The sequence below is a fragment of the Ovis canadensis genome, chromosome 10 (genome assembly GCF_042477335.2).
Source record: "Ovis canadensis isolate MfBH-ARS-UI-01 breed Bighorn chromosome 10, ARS-UI_OviCan_v2, whole genome shotgun sequence".
NCBI lineage: Eukaryota > Metazoa > Chordata > Mammalia > Artiodactyla > Bovidae > Ovis > Ovis canadensis.
In genome coordinates this window covers 89,400,261-89,422,854 of record NC_091254.1, presented here as the reverse complement: position 1 = coordinate 89,422,854, position 22,594 = coordinate 89,400,261, and positions in this window count along the sequence as shown.

Below are 22,594 nucleotides of genomic sequence, written 5' to 3'. Positions count from 1 at the left end.
CACACAGCTAATAGGTTACAGAGCTGATGAGAACCTAAGCTGTCCGACAGGAGAGTCCACATTCTTAACCTCTGTACAGTTTATTATTAATGATTATATTATATTATAATATAATGATTATATTATTAATGATTCAGTTGTTTCATGCAAGTAACACTTACGGGCACATAATTTCCAATTCAAAACTAGTACTTACCAGAAAAGGAATCCAGCTCTAACTATAGGAAGTAAAAACACAAATGTAAATATTGGGTTGGCTAAAAAGATCAGGTTTTCTGAATGAACTTCTTGGCCAACCCAATACTTAAGTCTCATAGATAAAGTCATACTATTACAAGCCCTTTAGAGATGTATTCAAGTTAAAAAGAGGCCGTGCTCATTAGGTTACGGCCCCTCATCCAGTATGACTGGTGTCCTTGGAGAAGAGAAGATACACGGACACGGGAAGAGGTGGAGACTGGAGTGATGTGTTTATGAACCAGAAGATGCCCAGGATGGTGGGCGACACCAGAAGCTGAGAGAAAGGCATGGGCCAGATCCTCCTGTAGAACCTTCAGACGGAGCAAACCCTGGCTGGCACCTTGATTTCAGACATGTGGCCTCCAGAACTGTGAGAGAAGGCGTTGAAAAGGGAAAGTGGTAAAGGCTCAGTCATGTCTCGACCCCACTGTGCCACCTGGGAAGCCCCATGTCTCCAACAGAAGCTTAGAAAGTGTGGTTTCCTCCCAGTGTTGAGGAATCCTGCAGGGAGCCATCCCGTGTCTTAGCCAGGGGGAGGGTCTCTGCTTTCAGCCTTGTCGTGGCGCCTGTGTCCCATTGGCTGGCCCCTTAAGAAAAAAAATTGTATACAATTAAACATTTTTGGACTGATGCGCCACTCAGACCGATGCTCCTGAGCGACTTTATACTTCCATGACCCCCGGTGAACCAGGCCCTATCCTGTGTTCCACCTTCACACAAATTCCCTACTTACACATACACACACACCACTTTGCACACATTCCCTACCCTCAGCACAGCATCTGATTTCTGTTGATTTTCTCCGAAGGGTTCTGGTTGAACTGACCTGGAAACACCTCTGACTCCCTGGCTTGGTTCAGGTGCTGCCCCTTACTGGTCCTTCTGCAGCACCGACCAGACCCTTCGTGCTCCCAGCTCAGGAGCCCTCAGCGCCCAGAACACTCTGAAATTATGAAATTACAAATTCTACCCTGGCCCTGAATCCTTGATGAGAATTAGAGTTGACAGTTGTCTGGAAAAACACACAAAATTTGTCCCTTCTCACCTGGCCCCTTATGTCTTCTCCCCATAGAACGTTGCCAGTGGCTTCCTAAGTTGGTTAAAATCTACTGGACTAAATTCCATATGCTTTAGTGCTCATTTTTCTCTTTCTTCACTCCCTTTCTGCTGTGGCTGTGAGACCAAAGTGTCAAAGAGCAATTAAAAAAAATAATAAAGTAAATATGTTTAATAGCTCTTCCCTCTTATTAAACTCCACATAGAAAAAATTTTAAAAAGAAGAAAAACAATAAAGAGAAGAAAAGAAAACAATAAAATAAAAAAATTAACTCCACAGCATTTCTGCATGTCTTCCTTCCCCGACCTGGCCCTTCTTCCACTCTCTGGCTCGAAGGACTCCCCTGAATTCTGGCTGCCAAGGTTTGACTTGTCCTGGGCTTTCATTCAGAGCCTTTCCTTCTGAGTTGTCCAGCAGTAAACCTGTCTTCTGAGAGGGCATTAGAGGAAGTAAGGGGCTGACGGCAGAGGATCTGTCCTCCTCCAGCCAATGCATATACATGTATGTAGACTATGAGTTTCTCCTTGGGCCCAAGAGCCAGGACATCCTGAAGTTATTACTGAACTTTATCTAATCCAGCACTGAGCACTGCCAGAAAGTCCCAGTAGAGTTTCTCGGGGATTTTTTTTTTAATGTGACAGTTTAATTGAATTTATTTCTCTTTCTTTGTGTTCTAGAAAATAAAACAGCAATAAAAATGAATTTTTCCACGCTGTTATGTGATACATCAATCTGTTACTTTCAAGCTCACTTCCTATTCCTCTTAACCATATTTTGATGAGTTTATGTTTATCAACGCAGTAACGAGTTAATTTTTAATGATGGATCTTTTAATCGCTGGTCTCCTAGTGGTCAGCCTCAGTGCTTGATGTAACGGCTTATTTATGAAGACATTGGCTCTTTTGACTGGGTATTTCGTTTGTGACTCATTTCTCTAAGGTGCCATTCTTTTAAAATGCTGCAGCACAAGGAAGGACAGTTATATAATCAAATGATGGCTTGACAGCAGGCACCCTGGGCATCAGCCATGAAATATACATTCAAGGATCAGATAGCAAGAAAGGAAGAAAGGAGACTGGGGGGAAAAAAGAGAAATCAGAGCCTCAGAGACCTGTGAGACAGTAACTAAGTATCTAACATCTGTGTCATTAGAGTCCCCGACCTTTGACCAGCAGGAGACAGAACCCCAGTAGAGACTGGAGAGTCAATTCTACCCTTTCTGAAAGTCTTTCTGGGATGCACCTGTCTGAATACATCACACAGGGCCAAGCTTACAGCTGAGCTTCTTATGAAGCTGTAGGCAGCTCAGTACATATCCCTTTATAACCACCCTCTCTCTTTCCCTGCCTCATTCCCATCTCCCCCTCCACTGCTTCCGGGAGCTTTCACGCCCCATGAACATGTTAGCACAGAAGATTTGATTCTATTTTCTAGCAAACCTATTTCTCTTTATCTTTCTGGAGGCCTCTGATTTCTGTTTTTCTTCTAGTTTTATCTTTGGAGGGTTTTTTTTTTTTCCCTCTCATAGTTTCAATTTCTTTGCATATTCATTCTGTCTTTTAAGCTTCTATTCTAATTGTCTTCCATACCACCAAGTTAGATTATCAATCACTATTTTCTCTTTTAATATATTAGTTAGAAATGTTTTTAGTTCTGGAAAGGTTGTGGGTGAATCTTATCATGTGCTGTTTTTATGTTTTAATTCAACTGTTTTGTCTGTCTCCTCCAACAATTTTGTTTCTCTAAAACCAAACTATTGTGACTATCCTGATTGTTTCTCTGTGGCTACTGTGTCTTTGTAAGGTATTTGTATTAGTGTCCCATTACTGCTCTAACAAGTTACTGCAACTCTGTGGCCTAGAGTGACTTAAATGTATTACTATTCTGGATGTCAGAAGTACTAAAATTAAGATGTCAGCTTAACTTTGTTCCTCTTGGAGACTTTGGGGAAGAATTCGTTTCCATGTTTTCTTGAGTTTGTAGAGGCTGCCTGCATTCCTCGAGTGAGTCCTGCTAAGTCTGGCTGGATTTTCTCGAACCTCGTTTCTCATTCTAATGGCTGAACACCCTGTCCCCACTTAGCACTTGGTTCTCGTGTCTCTTGACTTCTAAGCTCGCTTTCGTGGCCTGATAAGCAACCGCTCCTTTAACCACCCTCCGGCGGTCAGACGTTACTGCTTGTCCTTTTGAACCATCACATATCACCCACCCTGTGCCTCAGTGTCTGCAGAGCAGCCATGTACTGTGTTTGTCAGTAGGGCTGCGGGATTGGTTCCAAGGAGATAAGAAAATCCCTAATACTCAAGTCCCTTATATAAAATGGCATGGTGGATGCATCTACACCATCTTCTCTTTGCTTGAAATCGTCTCTAGATCACTTCTAATACACAAGTGCTATGTAAATTGTTGTAATTACAATGTAAACACCATGTAAGTTTTTTGTCCTTTCTTTGTGCTTAGTCACATTCTGTCCTATTGACTCTTTGTGACTCATGGCCCACCAGGCCCCTCTGTCCATGTGATTCTCCCACACAAATAAATACTGGAGTGGGCTGTCATTCCCTTCTCCAGGCGATCTTCCTGACATAGGGATCAAACCTGGGTCTCCTGCATTGCAGGCAGCTTCTTTACCATCTGAGCCACCAAACAGTTGGGACCAGGTGGCAAGTTCAAGTTTTGCTTTTTGGAGCTTTCTGGGGTCCTCCCTCCCCCAACTCAAGGTTGGCTGAATCTTCAGTTGGTTGAATCTGCAGGTGTGGAACCTGGGAATTCAGAGGGCCAGCTGTGCTTTTCTGGATTTCCCAAGCGCTAAGCACTGCCTGGCTCACTGTCAGTCATAGTCCTCCCAGCAGGTGACGTGCTACCTGCAAGTGGGTCCCCTCCCTCCACACATCTTTCTTAGCTCTAGGAGCCGGGTAGACTCCAGGTGCAGACCCCTTCTGGGCCCTCCTGTCCTGTCTACTCCATCCCCGAGCTCCTGTTCTGATAGAAAGGATGTGCAATTCAGGGACTTCTCAGCAGGGCGGCTCCTTAGAGGTGGGGACCTCATTTTACATATGCTCAACTCCAATACTTTGGCCACCTGTTGCAAAGAGCTGACTCATTGGAAAAGACCCTGATGCTGGGAAAGATTGAAGGCAAGAGGAGAAGGGGACAACAGAGGCTGAGATGGTTGGATGGCATCACTGACTCAACGAACATGAGTTGGAGCCAACTCCAGGAGATGGTAAAGGACAGGGAAACCTGGTGTGCTGCAGTCCATGGGGTTGCCAAGAGTTGGACATGACTTAGCAACTGAATAACAACTGTGTTATAACTGCTGTGTGTGTGTGTATGCCGGGGTCCAGCCCCGGTTGATCCAGGGAATTCGAAGGGTGGACGGAGTCGGTGAGGAAAACTTATTTATTTATTAATATAAGATTAGATTAGGAAGAAATAGTGTAGTAGGAAAATTAAGTGGAGAGAAGAGGCTGATTAACTTGGGTTATGTGGAAAACCAATAAAATTCCAGACAAGGAACTTGCACCATCTATGTTAGGCCGCCAGCGCCCATTTGAATATTGGAGAGTGCCCACCTTGGGCTCTCTCTCTTACGGATCTTAGAAGCCTGGACTAGTAAGTAGACACAGTGAGCCTCCATGCCCCAGATGGAAATTCAGCCTGAAATTAGAGTAAAGAGGAGACACGGGGGAAACCAGTCCAGCGACTGGCTCTCCTTCTATTGTCGTTCAAGGCCTTTTATACTTTTGATTATACATAGAGGTCAATGGGTAATACAAAATTATGTAGCGTTAGCAGCCCAGACTGTTTCTGTACATCTTTTTGTATACAAAAGGTCTCAGGTGATTTACATTATCTTCTGGCCAAGAGGCTTGTTAATATTTTTTGGCTCTCTTCCTTAATGAATGTTAATTTCATTTCCTCTGAAGTGTTTTTCTTTAATCTGCATCTCCTTAAAGCACTAAAGTTACATCTCTGTAGAACAAAGGTGCAGCGGCTTATAGCAAAGAAGTTACTTAACTCAAAGATCTAATGTTGCTAATACCAGGTCTACTACTTGTTTTTCTATATACCAACTATATCTAAAAATAAAGATATGAAAATTTGGCAGCAAGTATTGGCTCAACAAATGAAACTTTTAATCAGTCCTATTCTAATGATTTTGACTCCTCGGAAACCCTTACATTCCTAGGATGTTTTAAGCTCCCTGTGCCTCCTGTGGTCAGGAGGCCTCAAACAATCACACGCGCAGCTGTTCGAGTCCTGCAGGAAGGCTAGAAAGCCATCAGAGGGGTTTTGGGATTGAAACACTCTTTCAAATGCAGAAGACTAAAGCCCTGAATTGACTTTTTTCAGAGAATGTCAGAAGAGTGGAAAAGCAGGCAGATTCTTATCTTTTGGGGTACATGCTCAGGAAATGCCCGGGGGAAAACCTTAGATCTGACTTGACCGTGCCCATCAGATCTCTGCTGCATGACCTTGTCACAGGTGGAATTCCTCACGCTGGCTTCCGGCATGTGTGCTTAGTCACTCAGTCATATCCAACTCTTTGTGACGTCATGCACTGTGGCCCGCCAGGCTTCTCTGTCCTTGGGGACTCTCCAGCAAGAATAGTGGAGTGGGTTGCCATGTCCTTCTCCCGGGAATCTTCTCAATCCAGGGATCAAACCCAGGTCTCCGGCACTGCAGGTGGCTTCTTTACTGACTGAGCACTAGGGAAGCCCAAGAATGCTGGAGTGAGTAGCCCATCCCTTCTCCAGGGGATCTTCCCAACCCTGGAATCGAACTGGGGTCTCCTGCATTGCAGGCAGATGGTTTACCAGCTGAACTGCCAAGGTTAAACTCCTAGCTGTCCTGAAAAAACACCTGATTTTTTTCAACCATGTTAAACTCATCGTTGTTATGGGAAAAAAAAAAATCTGATTTTCACATTCTCATTTTACCTCCTAAATGTATAATTTCATCAAACTCCCTTTCACAAATGGCTCTTCTATAGCTCATTAACCACAAGATTTTGTTCTCTCATAAAAATATATCAGCAGGATTTGAGAGTCTGAAAGTGTGATGAAAACCCCATGTTGGCTCGAGCATACGAGGAGAATCATCGGGAACATTCTCTCCCAGCTGTCCTCAGACGGCTGCGCAGAGTCTTCGGCACGTTCTTTTGACAGATTTTGTGCCTCATTTCCTCACTTGTAACACAGAAATACGAATGCAGCGCCAATCAGCCTTAAAGGGGTGTTCTGAGAATCCTAGCCACATGGTAACTAAAACTGTATTTCGTATATGATTTCGACCTTCTGTATTTATAGTACTCTAGAGTCCGAATATCTTATATTACTTTTGGCTCCTCTTGTTGTGACTAGAAGCTGTGAATTATATAGACCGTGATGGAAAAATAGCTCCCTGCACAGAACCCTGGACTGCAGTGTCCATAAAAGGCAGCGTGCTGGCTCTAGGAATTGCATGATTTCATAGCTAACCTGTGGTTCTACTTCCCTCCCCTTCACATCTGAAAGCCCATTGGTGCAGAGGGGAGAAGAGCTTCTCTCTCTCTCTCTTTTTTTTTTCTATTTTCATCTCGCAGCTCTGTTTCCAAGTCTCCTAACTGGAAAGCTATTTCTATATGGGAAAGTTATTGCTCCTGGAATGGTCCTATGGTCTAGCCTCTCTCCCAGGGCAGAAATCCTCTCTACCAAACTGAGAGATGACCTGCCCAGCATTACTTAATATATGCACGTATTTATTGAGCACCTACTGTGTGCTAGACATTATGTCAGGCCTTGCACGTTGGCAACGTTTGTTGCTCAGTCGTATCCAACTCCTTGCAACCCCATGGACTGTAGCCCACCAGGCTCCTCTGTCCATGGAATTCTCCAGGCAGGAACACTGGAGGAGGTAGCCATTCTCTCCTCCAGGGGATCTTTCTAACCCAGGGATCGAACCTCGGTCTCTCCTACATTGCAGGCCAGATTCTTTACGGCTGAGCCACCAGGGAAACAACACATGAGACCTGGGATTGCAAAGAGTCAGGCACATTGGCAGACCGTGAGATAAAGATATACGTCAAGTAGTTTGGGTTAGAGGGTCCCAGGAAACAGTGGACACAGGGGATGCGAGACACGGAAGGTCTCACGTGAAGGAAGACTTGAAGGTCATTGGCAAGCAAGTTGCCACTGTGGGCAAAGAGAGTTCAGTCCCGCTGGCGATCTCAGAAAACCATGCACTGACACTCAGGATTAACCCAATCGAGGAACAAGGGGATGGGGATTCATGAACCAATTCTCCACTGGTTCAGGGCGCTTTCAGGGACATTCACAGTCAGCATTTCTGACTTCCCTGTGCTTGGACACTGTGTGTTCCTGTGTGCTCCCCAAGGCAAGAAAAGACCTTCAAGTGGACATTTTCAAGGTCAGCCTTTGACTCTGGAAGCGAATGCCAAAGGATTTGGGGTGAAGGGCACCTGAACATCTGCTCCATGCGGGGAAGACAGACAGAATCAAGATCCCCTTTCCTACTCCTACTGTGACCCGAGAGAGGGATGGGGCACTCACTCCTTGAAGCCAGTGGTGTCCACGTGGGTGGGGTGTGCAGGTGGACGGGGGAGAACCCTGGAGTAATGGAGGTGGCGAGTCTGAGCGAATGTTGTGCCAAACCTGAGTCACACTGGGTGAAGGTGAGCAGCGAGAACCACGGCTCCAGACGACCTCAGGCGTCTGGAACCCAAATGATGAATGAGGTGGAAATACCATCTTCCAGCAGCTGATGGAGATGCAGTTCCCCGGGGGCGGGGGGGCGGCGTTCCCCGGGGTGGGGGGCGTTCCCCGGGGTGGGGCGGGGGCGGTTTGAGGTGGGGGAACCAACACAGGGCAAACCTTAGGCAAAGAGGTTAGAAGGAAGCGGGTAAGCATCTCTCTTCCTTTCCTTCCTTTCTCTCTTCTCTCTCTTTTCTGAGAGAACTAGTAGAAAACAGGAGAGTCAGGGAGCCAGGCAGAAGGGCCAGCAGGGCGGCCACCCAGGGGTGGGGAGGGTGCTTTCCCTAGGCCTGGCTTCTACTTAACAGTACTTAGCAAAGCCAGTGCACAGGATGCCTAGATGGGCCCAAGCCCACTGGCTTGCGGGAAGGAGCAACTAATACCAGCCGGGCTGCAGGTCGTGTGGGGCATGGGATGAGGCAGGACTGAGCCTGTGTGAGTCAGAAAGCACTCTGGGGCAGGACTTCCCTGGGGGTCCAATGGTTAAGGCTTGGCCTTCCAATGTAGGGGGTGCAGGTTTGACCCCTGGTTGGGAACCTAAGGTCCCGTGTGCCTCGGGGGCCAAAAAACCAAAATATAAAAAATATTGTGACAAATTCAATAAAGAGTTTAAAAATGGTCCACCTCAAAAAAAAAAAAAAAAAGCTATCATGGTGGCTCAAAAGAATCCGCCTGCCACTGCAGGAGACAAGTGGTTCAATCCCTGCTCCAGGAAGACCCCACATGCTACAGAGCACCTAAATCTGCCTGCCTCTGCTGTTGAGCCTGTTGCTCTAGAGCCCGACATACAGCTCTGAGCCCACACCCTAGAGCCGTGCTCCACCACAATGAGAAGCCTGCACACTGCTGCTGGACAGACGCCCCCCACCCCCGCCCTGGTCTCTGCAACCAGAGAAAAGCCTTTACAGCAACAAAGACCCAGCACAGCCAACAATAAATAAATAAAAAGTTTAAAAATTGTGTCCTATGAATTAAAAAAAAGAATCTAGGACTTTCCTGGTGGTACAGTAGACAGAATCCGCCTGCCAAAGCAGGGGACATGGGTTCGATCCCTGGTCTGGGAAGATCCCACATGCCACAGAGCAGGTGAGGCTGTGTACCACAATGACTGAAGCTTGAGTACCCCTAGAGCCTGCGCTCCGCAGCAGGACAAGCCACTGCAATGACGAGCCTGCGCACCGCAAATACAGAGTGGCCCCTGACCACCACAATAAAGAAAGCCTGAGAGCCACAAATGTCCAGCACAATCAAAAATAAGTTTTTTTTTTTAAATTAAAAAAGAACTCATTCAGGGGTACTAGGGAGAAGGCAATGGCACCCCACTCCAGTACTCTTGCCTGGAAAATCCCACGGATGGAGGAGTCTGGTAGGCTGCAGTCCAATGGGGTGGCACGACTGAGCGACTTCACTTTCACTTTTCACTTTCATGCATTGGAGAAGGAAATGGCAACCCACTCCAGTATTCTTGCCTGGAGAATCCCAGGGACAGAGGAGCCTAGTGGGCTGCCGTCTCTGGGATTGCACAGAGTCGGACACAACTGAAGCGACTTAGCAGCAGCAGCAGCAGCAGCAGCAGCAGCAGGGCAGGTGAGGGGTGACTCTCCAAGGCGAGGCAGCTTGAAGAGAAGCACTCCACTTGTTAGGATGGTTTTCTCCGGGTTGGGCTATAATCTACCTCCCTTGCACTTTTCCTGGGACCCGCTTGGATTCCTTGATCAGTCCTAAGAAAGCTTTTGTCAACATAGTGCCTGGTCCCTGGGAACCAATAAAAGCCCCCCTTTGGGTATGTGTTTGTGCTTTGTGAGATACTGGGAAGGGTACTGGGCTTCCTTGGTGGCTCTGCGGTAAAAAATCCAGCTGCGGATGCAGGAGATTTGGGTTTGATCCCTGAGTTGGGAGGATCCCCTGGAAGAGGGCATGGCAACCCACTCCAGTATCCTTGCCTGGAGAATCCCCATGGACAGAGGAGCCTGGCAGGCTATAGTCCATGGAGTCGCAGAGTCAGACATGACTTAGTGGCTAAACACAACAGGAAGGTTATGATAAAAATGTTGTGACTAATGTCCCCTCCCCCAGGTGCAGCTAGACTGCTCTAGTCCTGATATTTTCAGGGAAAGTGACTCTGCCCCAGACTCAGGTAGGGCTTGTAGTGCTCTACTGCTAAGCTCCTCATCCCTGACCTTCTATTTCCCACCTCAGGTTCGCAATCCAAGGCGTCATCTGAAACAGCAACGTCCTTCGTCTTTAATTCACTCTGGTCGACTTTACAAACCCACCACTGAGATTTCTCTCATTCTGATGCTCAGCCTCTGACAGAATTGTAAATGTACTGAGGTGTGTTCAGCTTACCTCTCATTGAAAGAAACAAATTTTGCTACCCTGTGAACCTGCCATATTAGCCAAAAGGGGCTTTGATTCATTTTATGTTGTATGGAACGTAGAGCAAAAAGTACGTTTAGACTGAAATGCTCTACACCTTAGGTGGCAGAGCACAGCAACAATGTATGTGGCTGCTGTCTCATTCAAACCAGACCAAAAGGGGGAAAAAACAACAATAAAGCAACTGCCATTTTAGCCGAAGCAGCATCTTTAAGAATGAAGGACAATGGTGCACACATGTTGGGAAGGCTGCTGGTGGTCACTTTGGAAATTTGTGTAAGTGATACTCTTACATCCTAATTAGGATCTGAAACATTAGGATCTTTTACAATGGAAACAAGCCTTTTATTGTTTACTCTGCTTTATATAGTACCACTCAACCACAGACGGGAGACAACTAGACTAATGTACAAATTGTAGAAGGAAATTGAAAAGTTTGGCTAAAAGAGCTGTGACTTTTGAGCGAAACATTTTCTATTTCATTCTAATTGCATGTTTATGGATTTCTGAGAAATTAAGAATGATGTGTCCTGATTAGAGCAGGCATCCACACCAAAGGGAGAGAAAAATAAAGGGGGCAATTTTACAACAAAAAGCTCAAGGAGAAGAATAGGATTGTTTTTCTTGCCCAACCAAAAAAAAAAAAAAAGGACTCTTTCAGTATGGGACATAACCTTTTCTTTTTCAATTCACATGTTGCTGTTCAGTTGCTCAGTGGTGTCTAACTCTTTGCGACCCCATGGACTGCAGCCCTGTTCATCATCTCTTGGAATTTGCTCAAGCTCATGTCCATTAAGTCAGTGATGCCATCCAACCATGTTAGTCTCTGTCACTCTCTTTTCATTTTGCTTTTAGTCTTTCTCAGGATCAGGGTCTTTTCCAGTGAGTTGGGTCTTCACATCAGGTTGCCAAAGTATTAGGGCTTCAGCTTCAGGATCAGTCCTTCCAATGAATATTCACATGTGGTTGTCCCTAATTCTCATTCATTTTGCTATAATTTTTAATAATGTTAAATATCTTAGCAATGAATTTTCAATTCTAAATTCCATTGACAACGTAGTTTAAAAAATTCAATCTGGAGAATTTATCTATATACCCTCACACAGACACACACATATGCTCTCCAAGTTTAAGCATATATATATATATATATATTTAGGGCTTCCCTAATAGCTCAGCTGATAGAGAATCCATCTGCAATGCAGGAGACCTTGGTTCAATTCCTGGGTCAGGAAGATCCGCTGGCAAAGGGGTAGGCTACCCGCTCCAGTATTCTTGGGCTTCCCTTGTGGCTCAGCTGATAAAGAATCCACCTGCAGTGTGGGAGACCTGGGTTTGATCCCTGGATTGGAAAGATCCCCTAGAGGAGGGAAAGGCCACCCACTCCAGTATTCTGGCCTGGAGAATTCCCTGGACTGTATAGTCCTTGGGGCCGCACAAAGTCGGACACGGTTGAGCGACTTTCACTCACTCACTCATATATGTATTTAAAATAAACACTTCCAAAAAAAAATAAATAAAAACACTTTCTTTTCCTTAATATTACTGACCCTGAATCTGACTGTTTGTGTATTTAATGAGAGTATATTTCTTTTATAAATGACTTTTCTTCCTTTCCCATTTTTATTGGGAACTGCATTTCCACTGATTCCCATTCTACCAAAAAAGAAACCATTTTAAAAGTCAGGTTAGAAGTATTTTTCCTTTTCTTTTGATCTTAATAACTGACATAAAAGTAGGTTATGTCCTACTTCTAGAAAAGAGCCTGTGCACACTGAGGAATACATGAAGGGAAGCTGTAGTTTAAAAAAGTCATTGTCATTCTCTATTTTCTGAAATATTGAAAATACTAAAGCTGAAATCATCCCTAAGCATGACTTTGCTTCTTTTAGAGAAATGTGGATTTATGTCAAAATCTAAATCCTAGAGAAAAACTAATGACAGTTTTAAAAGAAAAGCAAGTTTTTCAAAATATAAACAGATCGAACAGCGGTAGATTTATAAATGAGGTCAAAAGAGAAAGAACACGAAACATCTGTTGCTAATATTCCTTTAATGCTTATAGTAAAAATTTCCAAATTAAGTAGTTCTAAGTTGTAAAAACTTGCTTTCTGAATTTTCAGTGACAGAAGGGGAAGAGATCAGGAATCTCAGCAAACCATTCTTGCCTGATAATTGTTCTCATTTTTTTCTCATTGTTTTTGAGTAAGGTAAGATTTTTTTCTGTTCATCACCAACACTGTCAAATAAATTTTGTTTAGATTTTTTGAAGCAGGAGTTTAGACTGATGCTTCTGGGACTGAAGCCTGGAATAGAATCATCATTTTGTTGTTGTTCAGTCACCAAGTTGTGTCCGCCTCTGCAACCCCACAGACTGCAGCACACCAGGTCTCCCTGCCCCTCTCCATCTCCCGCCGTTTGCCCAGGTTCATGTCCATTGAATTGGTGATGCTATCCAACCATCTCATCCTATGTCGCCCTCTTCTCTTGCTTTCAATCTTTCCCAGCATCAGGGGCTTTTCCAATGAGGTTGATATAATAGATGCAAGAATGTTCATTGCATCTATTAACTCTAAATGCCCCCCAGACATTACTTTCTTAGTTTTTCCAAAAGTGAAAGTGAAGTCGCTCAGTCTTGTCGGACTCTTTTCGACCCCGAGGACTGTAGCCTACCAGGCTCCTCCGTCCATGGGATTCTCCAGGCAAGAGTACTGGAGTGGGTTGCTGCTTCAATCTCCAGGAGATCTTCCCTGATCCAGGGATCAAACCCAGCTCCCACATTGCAAGCAGACACTTTAACCTCTGAGCCAACCAGGGAAGCCAAATTCTTCCAAGCAATCCTATAAATCAGTCATTGTTATCTCTACTTCACAGATAAGGAAGGGTAAGTCTTAGATTCAATAACTAGCAGAAAGTGGAAGTGAGATTCAAGCAGAGGTCTGTCTCCAAACTAAAGTATCAGTGATTCCCACATAGGGTTAAACAAGCTGATTAAAGATAAAGGCGAAGAACATGGTGGGAAAAAACAGGGTCAAATATGGGCCACTTTCCTTAGAGGTATTAATTAATAGATTTGTGGGTCAAAATTGGATGTAAGTGATAAGGCAGGAATTGAAAGAAATCGTTAGGTTAGGATTCAATTTCCCTGACAGCTCAGCAGGTGAAGGATTCGTCTACAATACAGGAGACACACAGATGTGATTTGATCACTGGGTTGGGAAGATCCCTTGGAGAAGGAAATGGCAACCCACTCCAGTATTCTTGCCTGGAGAATCCCAGGGACAGAGGAGCGTCTCGGGCTATAGTCCATGAGGTTTCAAAGAGTCGGACACAACTGAACACATAGCATATGATAAAATACATAGGATTCAATTTAGGGCTGGCTTTGAAGTTTGGATTTTATCGAGAGTTTTGAAGTGGGGATGGCTTTTTATATTTGAGATTGAGTTTAGATTCAGAGCAGCATTTGCATTAAGACTGCAAAAGATGGGAACACAGCAATGTTAAGTTCCCACAGGACAAGAATTACCCTGGGGAATTGTTGGAACTACAGATTCCTGGTTCCTCTCCGCCCGGATGAATCCACCTCCCTGGGTTCTGAGCCATCAGAAAAGTAGAGAAGCGGCTTCCTAATAGAGTCAGATTCCCTGGTGGCTCAGACGATGAAGTGTCTGCCTGCAATTCGGGAGACTGGGTTCAATCCCTGGGTCAGGAAGATACCCTGGAGAAGGAAATGGCAACCCACTCCAGTATTCTTGCCTGAAAAATCCCGTGGATGGAGGAGCCTGGCGGGCTACAATCCATGGGGTCGAGAAGAGTCGGACACGTCACTTACTAGAAAGGCATATGGATCTTTATCAGTCTTCTTTATGAATATTGATGTCTGGGCCCCACCCCTCAGTTAAAACCATAATCCAAGGAGATGGGAGCAGTTGTTATGTTTTAAAAGTTCCCCACATGATTCCAATGGGAAGCCAGGGTTGAAATTGCAAATAGATGGTTAGAGATGAAAAGAGATAATTTCTCTTCTGGATTCATAAAGCTCTTTAGCTCTTCTTTGTTAATTTTTGCACACTGCTTCAGTTCAGTTCAGTTCAGTTGCTCAGTCGTGTCTGACTTTTTGCAGCCCTGTGGACTGCAGCATGCCAGGCCTCCCTGTCCATCACCAACTCCCAGAGTTTACTCAAACTCATGTCCATTGAGTCGGTGATGCCATCCAACCATCTCATCCTCTGTCGTCCCCTTCTCCTCCTGCACTCAATCTTTCCCAGCATCAGGGTCTTTTCCAATGAGTCAGTTCTTCCCATCAGGTGACCAAAGTATTGGAGTTTCAGCTTTAGCATCAGTCCGTCCAATGAGTATTCAGGACTGATTTTCTTCAGGATGGACTGGTTGGATCTCCTTGCAGTCCAAGGGGCTCTCAAGAGTCTTCTCCAACACCACAGCTCAAAAGCATCAACTCCTCAGCACTCAGCTTTCTTTATAACCCAACTCTCAGGACTACTGAAAAAACCATAGTTTAACCATAGCACACTGCTTCATTTATATATATTTGCATGCTTTTTTAAAAATAATAGCATTGTAGCCTTGAAGGACAGAGACACTGACATTATCACCCACATAATTAGCACTGTGATGTTGAATAAACAAATATTTGCTCTGTGCTTATAGGCATTCCAAGGACATCCGTGGTGGCTCTATACAAAGATAAGAAATATGCCCTGTACATTACATGCAAATTCACCCAAAGAAGGGACTTCCTCTCTATTTTCTTTATGAATTATCAAGATTCACTCAACGTTAAGCACTTTAATCATTCACTGGAGTCTAGGGAGCCTTGGTCCTCCAAGTCCTTATCTCATCCACAAGCCTTTCCTGGCACCAGCCTTTTCTGACCAGTTCCTGCCTTATCTTTCCTGAATTCAGGCTGGCCCTTGGTTACTCATTTGATAAATAGAAGATAGCCTTTGGGGACAGCCAGTGCTAAGCCCTAAGAATCTTGCAGCTGTGTTCTGAAGCTCTGGGAGCATCCTTGAAGCCCTGAACTGCTGTGTTTAAGTCCAGCTACCCTGAGACCATGATGCTTAAGAGACCACATGGTGAGTCCCTGAAATTACAAGAGAGAGATGCCTGGCCAACCCTGGAAGCACCTCTGGACAAGAGTAATGTCAAAAGACTTAAAGCCCTCTTTAACCTGCCAAAGCACATCATACAAAAAACCACTGTGATGCCCTATCTACAGTATACATAAAATAAAATTAAGTAATTTATAATAAAATATGTGTTTCAATATTTCAATGCCTCAAGCAAAGCACACAATAAGCAGAAAGAAGAAGGCAGGTGTATAATCACTGGAGAATACAAAATAACAAATGCAGCTGGCAACCCAAATGCCATAAACACATTTTTGTGTAAACAAAAAATCAGATACAGTATCTCTTGATTTTATATGTTAGGTACATTTCTGGAAAATTCAACGTATATCAAAAGAGTCTGTGTATTAAAATTCAATATGCATCAAAAGTCATCTGTTTAGGAGTTCTGGTTCTGGATAAAAGGGAGCAGAGGGGTTGGGAAAGAAGCCCAGAGCTGAACTACCACCAGATGCAAGTAAGCTCCTATTTTTACCGCCTCCAGTAGCCCCCATACCTGAACTCAAGGTTGTTTGAAACCTAGCTGTCAACTCTAGTCATGGACAGAAAAAGCTTTAGGAAAACTCTCTAGGTCTGGCAGAAGCAACCAGAAAGAGGACTTCTAATAGAGTTTGGGAGGAAATCCAAACTCTTTTTCACTCCTTCTCTTCTCTATTTTTTGAGCCCTGAAGTGAAGTCACTCAGTTGTGTCTGACTCTTTGTGACCCTGTGGACTGTAACCTACCAGGCTCCACCGCCTATGGGATTTTCCGAGCAAAAGTACTGGAGTGGGTTGCCATTTCCTTCTCCAAGGGATCTTCCCGACCCAGGGATCAAATCCAGGTCTCCCGCATTTTAGGCAGACGCTTTACTGTCTGAGCCACCAGAAAAAGTCCTACCTTCTGGCAATCCCAGTCATAGCAGCAGCAGTGGGAACCCGTAGGTATGGAAGAAAACTCTGCAGTGTGGATGTCTTCCTCTTTAGTCAGAGGAGCTGTGATCCCACGAGGGGAAGCAAATCCTAATGCTTTCTCCTCCCTCTGTGTTCCCATCTCTCAGTCCTGAACACTGTTCTGAGATGTGTGCGCCTGAGTGCGATAGCTTTCAAGATGGAGGACCAACAAGGGAAGCCCAGGGAACTAGAATGGACCAGCATCACGGAGCAAAGAGAACACCTCAGCCAAGTTCCTGGCACTGAGAGTGCACACAACAGTTTAGGTCCCCCTGCTTCAGACTGCAGTAAAGACTGATCAATTGTCACCTGAAGGTTCCAGAAAAATTGAGCCCAGGACTATGACCATGGGTGGTATTTCCCATTCCTATTCCAAAGGTTTTTATTGGGCTATATCAGACCTGATGGAAGTTGGTTCTGAAAATTTTTTCTTATTGTGTAAACACAGGAAGAAAGAGGCCAAGATCACATGCAAGGAAAAAAAAAAAAAGATGAAGAAATGATGATGAACATTGTGGGCATGACTAGAGCAGTAGAGCTGGGGGAACCTTGTTCATTCGCTAAGTCCTGTCTGACTCCTTTCGACCCCATGAGCTTCAGCACACCAGGTTTCCCTGTCCTTCACCATCTCCCGGAGATGCTCAAACTCATGTGCATTGAGTCAGTGATGCCTTCCAACCATCTCATCCTCTGTCACCCCCTTCCCCTCCTGCCCTCAGTCTTCCCCAGCATCAGGGTCTTTTTCAGTGAGTCAGCTCTTCACATCAGGTGGCCAAGGTATTGGAGCTTCAGCTTCAGCACCAGTCCTTCAAAGGAATATTCAGGGTTGATTTTCTTTAGGATTGACTAGTTTGATCTCTTTGCTGTCCAAGGGACCTTCAAAAGACTTCTCTAGCACCACAGTTCGAAAGCATCAGTTCTTCTGTCCTCAGCCTTCTTTATGGTCCAAATCTCACATCCATACATGACTACTGGAAAAACCATAGCTTTGATTATATGGACTTTTGTCAGCAAAGTGATGTCTCACTTTTTAATATGCTGTCTAGGTTTGTCAGAGCTTCCTTCCAAGGAGCAAGTGTCTCTTAATTTCATGGCTGCATGGGGAAGCTTAACAATCCTTTTGTTTTTACAGTTGAGGACAGTGTGACTCAGGAAGTCTTCCCCCAAGTTGTACAGTATCTGATGTCTGCTAGGTCGCATTAGCAAAAGCAGTTTGCTCATCTCTCGTGAGAAATTATTCAGGTCCTGGACTCAAAAGACTTACCTTGACACTTAGCAAAATGATTAGGATTCTTCCATAAGCAGTCTGCTCTTTGAAATGATCACTTCCTGGCACTGAGAATGTATTTCGATTTTGCATTTGCAGAAAACTGTAATCACGAGGTGTTGATAACGCACCTGACAGTTTGGATGTCACCTCATTTGAAAGCCTGCAGGCTCCTGAATCTTCAGTTCGCTCCTGAGATCAAAGACACGTGGACGGGCAAAGCATGGTTGAAGAATAGAGATCAGATTCAGGGCACAGAGGCTGTACTTTTCTCTTCTTTTCTTTTTTTATAGGAGAATTTTTTCCCCCAATTTTGAAAGTCTTTATCAAATTTGTTACAATATTGCTTCCGCTTTATGTTTTGGCATGTGGGATCTTACCTCCCTGACCAGGGATTGAACCTGCCAACCCCCTGCATTGGAAGGTAAAGTCTTCACTACTGGACTGCCTGTGAAGTCCTTATATTATGATTTCCATGGAACAAAATATATTTTCTTCATGTGAACTAAAGGAAAAGTTCAGCCAGGGTCCCTGCTTGGATTTCTACTGACTGCCCTGTTCTGTCCCATGCCATAGCATGGGTTAGCGTAGACCTGACCTGAACCCTGGGAGGAGGAGAAAAACCCAGCAGCTGCCAAAGGAGGATGAGAAACCTTTCCATCAGGCTAATGAAACCTGTCAGCACCAGCAGGGCCCCAGAACCTGATCTCCCAGGATGCAAGAAGGATGGAAAAGCAGCCAAGAGAGGAGGAGAGGCAGGGAGGGAACAGGATTCTTCACTACACGGATTAGGGCAAGAGAGGGAGGAGTCTGGCAGGAAGCCGTCATGAAACAAAATAAAACTAAAATATGGTACAACAACTGGCAAATCACTGGCTTGGCATCTGGACTTGACCTGTTCCTAGGGTGCAGCTTCTTTGGGGCTGGCGGCCTGGAAGTGAGTTTGCCTAAGCTTCAGGGTCCTCTCTGATAGGTCCTTTCCAAGGCTAGGCAGGGGTCCTAGCAATGTGTTCATACGATCTTAAGGATTTTTTTTTTTAATTAAAAAATACAGAAAAATTTTTGAGAAGTTGAAGACAGTCACCAGAAATCTAATAACTCAGAGACAATCACTGTTAACATTTTGGTAAACACTTTTCATACACACATGAAGACTTCTATCTCTTCAAATACACACCTACACTGATGTATTCCATTTTATACACTGTATATGCTACTCTGTAACCTACTTGTCTCACTTGTTGGGACATCTTTCTAAGCAACTAAAAATCATCTTTGCTTTTTTTTTCTTCCAGTTTTATTGAAATGTAACTGGTATACAGTGCTGTGTAAGTTTGAGGTGCATGGTATAATGATTTGACTTACCTAAATCATGAAATGGCTATCACTATAAGTTTACTGAACAGACATCATCTCATACAGATACAAAATTAAGTTTTTAAAAAATTGTAGAAGTAGGATATTTTAACCATAGTCAGTTAACCTCACTGTGTCTTTCCATCTCAACTGCCTTCATGGCTAGTTTTTGGATTTTCTAAGGGAGGGTTGAGTTAGGAATACCCTAAATTAACTGCAACTGATAGAGAGGTTTGGGAACATTTAACAAAAACACATGAGAAATGATAAGCTTCTATATAGATATATATAAAGGGTAGCTTATTTTACTTTCCTTAAGTTCATTTATTAAAAAATTAGGAGAAAATTCAGGTTAAAAATTACTGGAACAGGAAATAAAACAGTTACAATGAGTGATTAAGTCAGTAGAAGTTATACTGGTATAGAGAAGAAAAGTATACTAAAACCAGTCATTCATTATGAGGAAGGAAAATTTTATCACGAGAAACAAATAGTATTTGGACTGTTTGAAAATCCTACTAATGAAAAGTGGCTTGTGTGAATTCACTGGAAAAGAATTTTAAAAATTCTTACAGATTAACCCTGAAATGTTGACATTGATAAAGAGAATATAAAACTTAATCCTCTAATACACTGAGGATTTTGGTGATTAAACTATTGAATATTGTCAATTTGAAGACACTGACACACCAAAAAATGCTTAAAATACTCTGAAATCTTACAGCTCATCTGTGAAACTTGCCTGCTTTCTCCAAATTTGACAAAATCCAAGAGTTATAAGACCCTATTAACTGCTAGTTGCAAAGCTGAAAGAAATCTCTTCTAAATTATCAATAATAAAATAATTTCAATTAAGTATGTATGAGAAAGACTGAATTTTCTTTCTATACACACTATTGAAATAGCAAAAATAAAATCACTGTCTTTTGAAGAGATTATCAGAATTATGCACTAATATTGTAGGAAAAAAAGCATTTCAGAGATGCATGAGAAAGTAAATTAGTTAGAAACACTGTTACCTTTCTGGATTTTGTAATGTTTGTGGTATTTAGTAGCTCTAAAAATTGTAGTTTGTGTGATTTTTATTATACTAAATATCCACTTTTTTAAACCCAATTTGATATTTATAATTTTGTACTCTTCCTCTAAAAGAGGGCCTCTTGAAATTATATAAGCTTTATATCTTTTATGCTTTTTTTTTCCTTTTAAAAATATCTTAAAAAAATATCTTTAATACATTTTAAAACTGTGGTAAAATATATATGACATAAAGTTTACCATCTTTTCTTTAGAGGTAGCTCTTTAAACGTGTGTTATTTAATGTATTTACGTATCTGGCTACACCGGTCTTAGCTGCAGCATGTGAACTACTGGTGTGGTATGTGGCATCTAGTTCCCTGAGCAGGAACATAACCCGGGTCCCCTGTGTTGGGAGCCTGGAGTCTTAGCCACTGGACCACTAGGGAAGTCACAAAATTTACCATCTTAGCCATTTAAAAATGTACAGATCAGTGGTATTATGAATGTTTACCTTGTTGTATAATCATCATCACCATCCATCCTTTTCATTTTTCCAAACTCAAACTCTGTACCCATTTAAACATTAACTCCCCATCCCTGTCTCTCCGCAGTCCCTGGTAACCACCATTCTACTCTGTGTGTCTACAAATTTTAACTAAGCTACACATATACCTCACTAAATAGAATTCTATAGTATTTGTCTTTTGTGAGCATATGATGTCACTTACCGTAATGTCCTCAAGGTTCATCCGTTTTGCGTGTGTCAGAATTTCCTTCCTTTTTAAGGCTTAATAATATTACTTTGGGTGTATATACCACATTCTGTTCATCCATTTGATTAAGTTGGACACCTGAGTCATTTACACCCCTTGGCTGTTGTGAACAATACTTCTATGAACATGGGTGTACAAATAGCTCTTCCAAATCTAGCTTTCTATTCTTTTGGATATATGCCCAGATATGGAACTGCTGGATATGGTAGTTCTCTTTTTAATTTTCAAGAAAACACCGTATTGCTTTATACAGTGTGTAGTAGCTGTAGAACTCCATCGACGGTGAAATTTCTCCACACCCTTGCCAATACTTGTGTTCTGTTTTTTGGATAATAGCCATCTTACTGGGTGTGAAGCCCTTACTATATTGCTAAGTCATGACTGGGATTTGGTTTTGCTGGGTGAGCTTCTACACAGCATTGCTCTATCAGTTCTCTCTTCATGGCCATGTGCAGGGTCACAGTTAGAACACAGCTCAGCCTTTGAGAATTGCTTATGTTTTCTCCTTTTCTCTCTCTTGAAGTTCTTGGGATCAGTTTAGTCAAACTTGCTTTTGAGCAATCATAGATCCCATCTTTTTGAGCTTATTGTTTATTTCTGTTTTAGAGTTTATTGTCTCTACATATATTTCTACCCTGTTAATCAAAATGATGTATTCTCCTTACTTCTTCAATCTCCTATCTGTTAGAAAACTTTAAGCTTGGTCTGTATCATTCCCATATATACTCAATATCTGGTTGACATTACAGCTGGTACGGCTGGGACTACAGGACCTGTTGCTAAAACACTGAAAACAATATCCTTAGTGAAGTGAAGTCGCTCAGTTGTGTCCAACTCTTTGCGACCCTGTGGATTGTAGCCTAGCAGGCTCCTCAGTCCATGGGATTCTCCAGGCAAGAATACTGGAGTGGGTTGCCATTTCTTTCTCTGGGGGATCTTCCTGATCCAGGGATTGAACCTGGGTCTCCCACATTGCAGGCAGATGCTTTAACCTCTGAGCCACCAGGGAAGCCCTGAAAAAAATCTTTACTGGCTGATAAATAGCCACCACCTTGTAACTCTGGGTCCTCCCTATCCACTTGGGATCATTTAAAGGGTTAATGACTGATGGTGACAGGGACCTCCAGGCCTGTGCTTAGAAGGGCCCTTGGGCTCTTGAAATTCTTTTTATTTTTTTAATTAATTAATTTGGCTATGTTGGGTCTTAGTTGCAGCACATGGGATCTTTCGTTGCAGAGTACAGGTTTCTCTCCAGTTGTGACACACGAGCTTGGTTGCTCTGCAGCATGTAAGATCTTAGTTCCTGGACCAGGGATAGAACCCACATCCCCCGCCTTGCAAAGTGGATTCTTAACCACTGGACCACCAGGGAAGTCCTTTGAAAATCTTTTTTGAAAAACAGTACCCACAGTTTCATTTTCCACTGGGCTCTGCAAATTATGTAGACAGTCCTGAACAGATGATGTAGATTATGGCAAATTATATACATAGTCAGTGCTCAGAAGAGTCATTGCCCTTTTAGACACTGGACCTTTTCCCAAGTGGAAAGGGGATTCTGCCTTAAGGTTCCTGCCAGGTCCAATGTAGGGGCTGCCATGCCAAGCCTTTGTGCTAACCGCAGATTCTCTTTGGCCCTGCTCTTGTGCCATTCATCCTGGCCCAC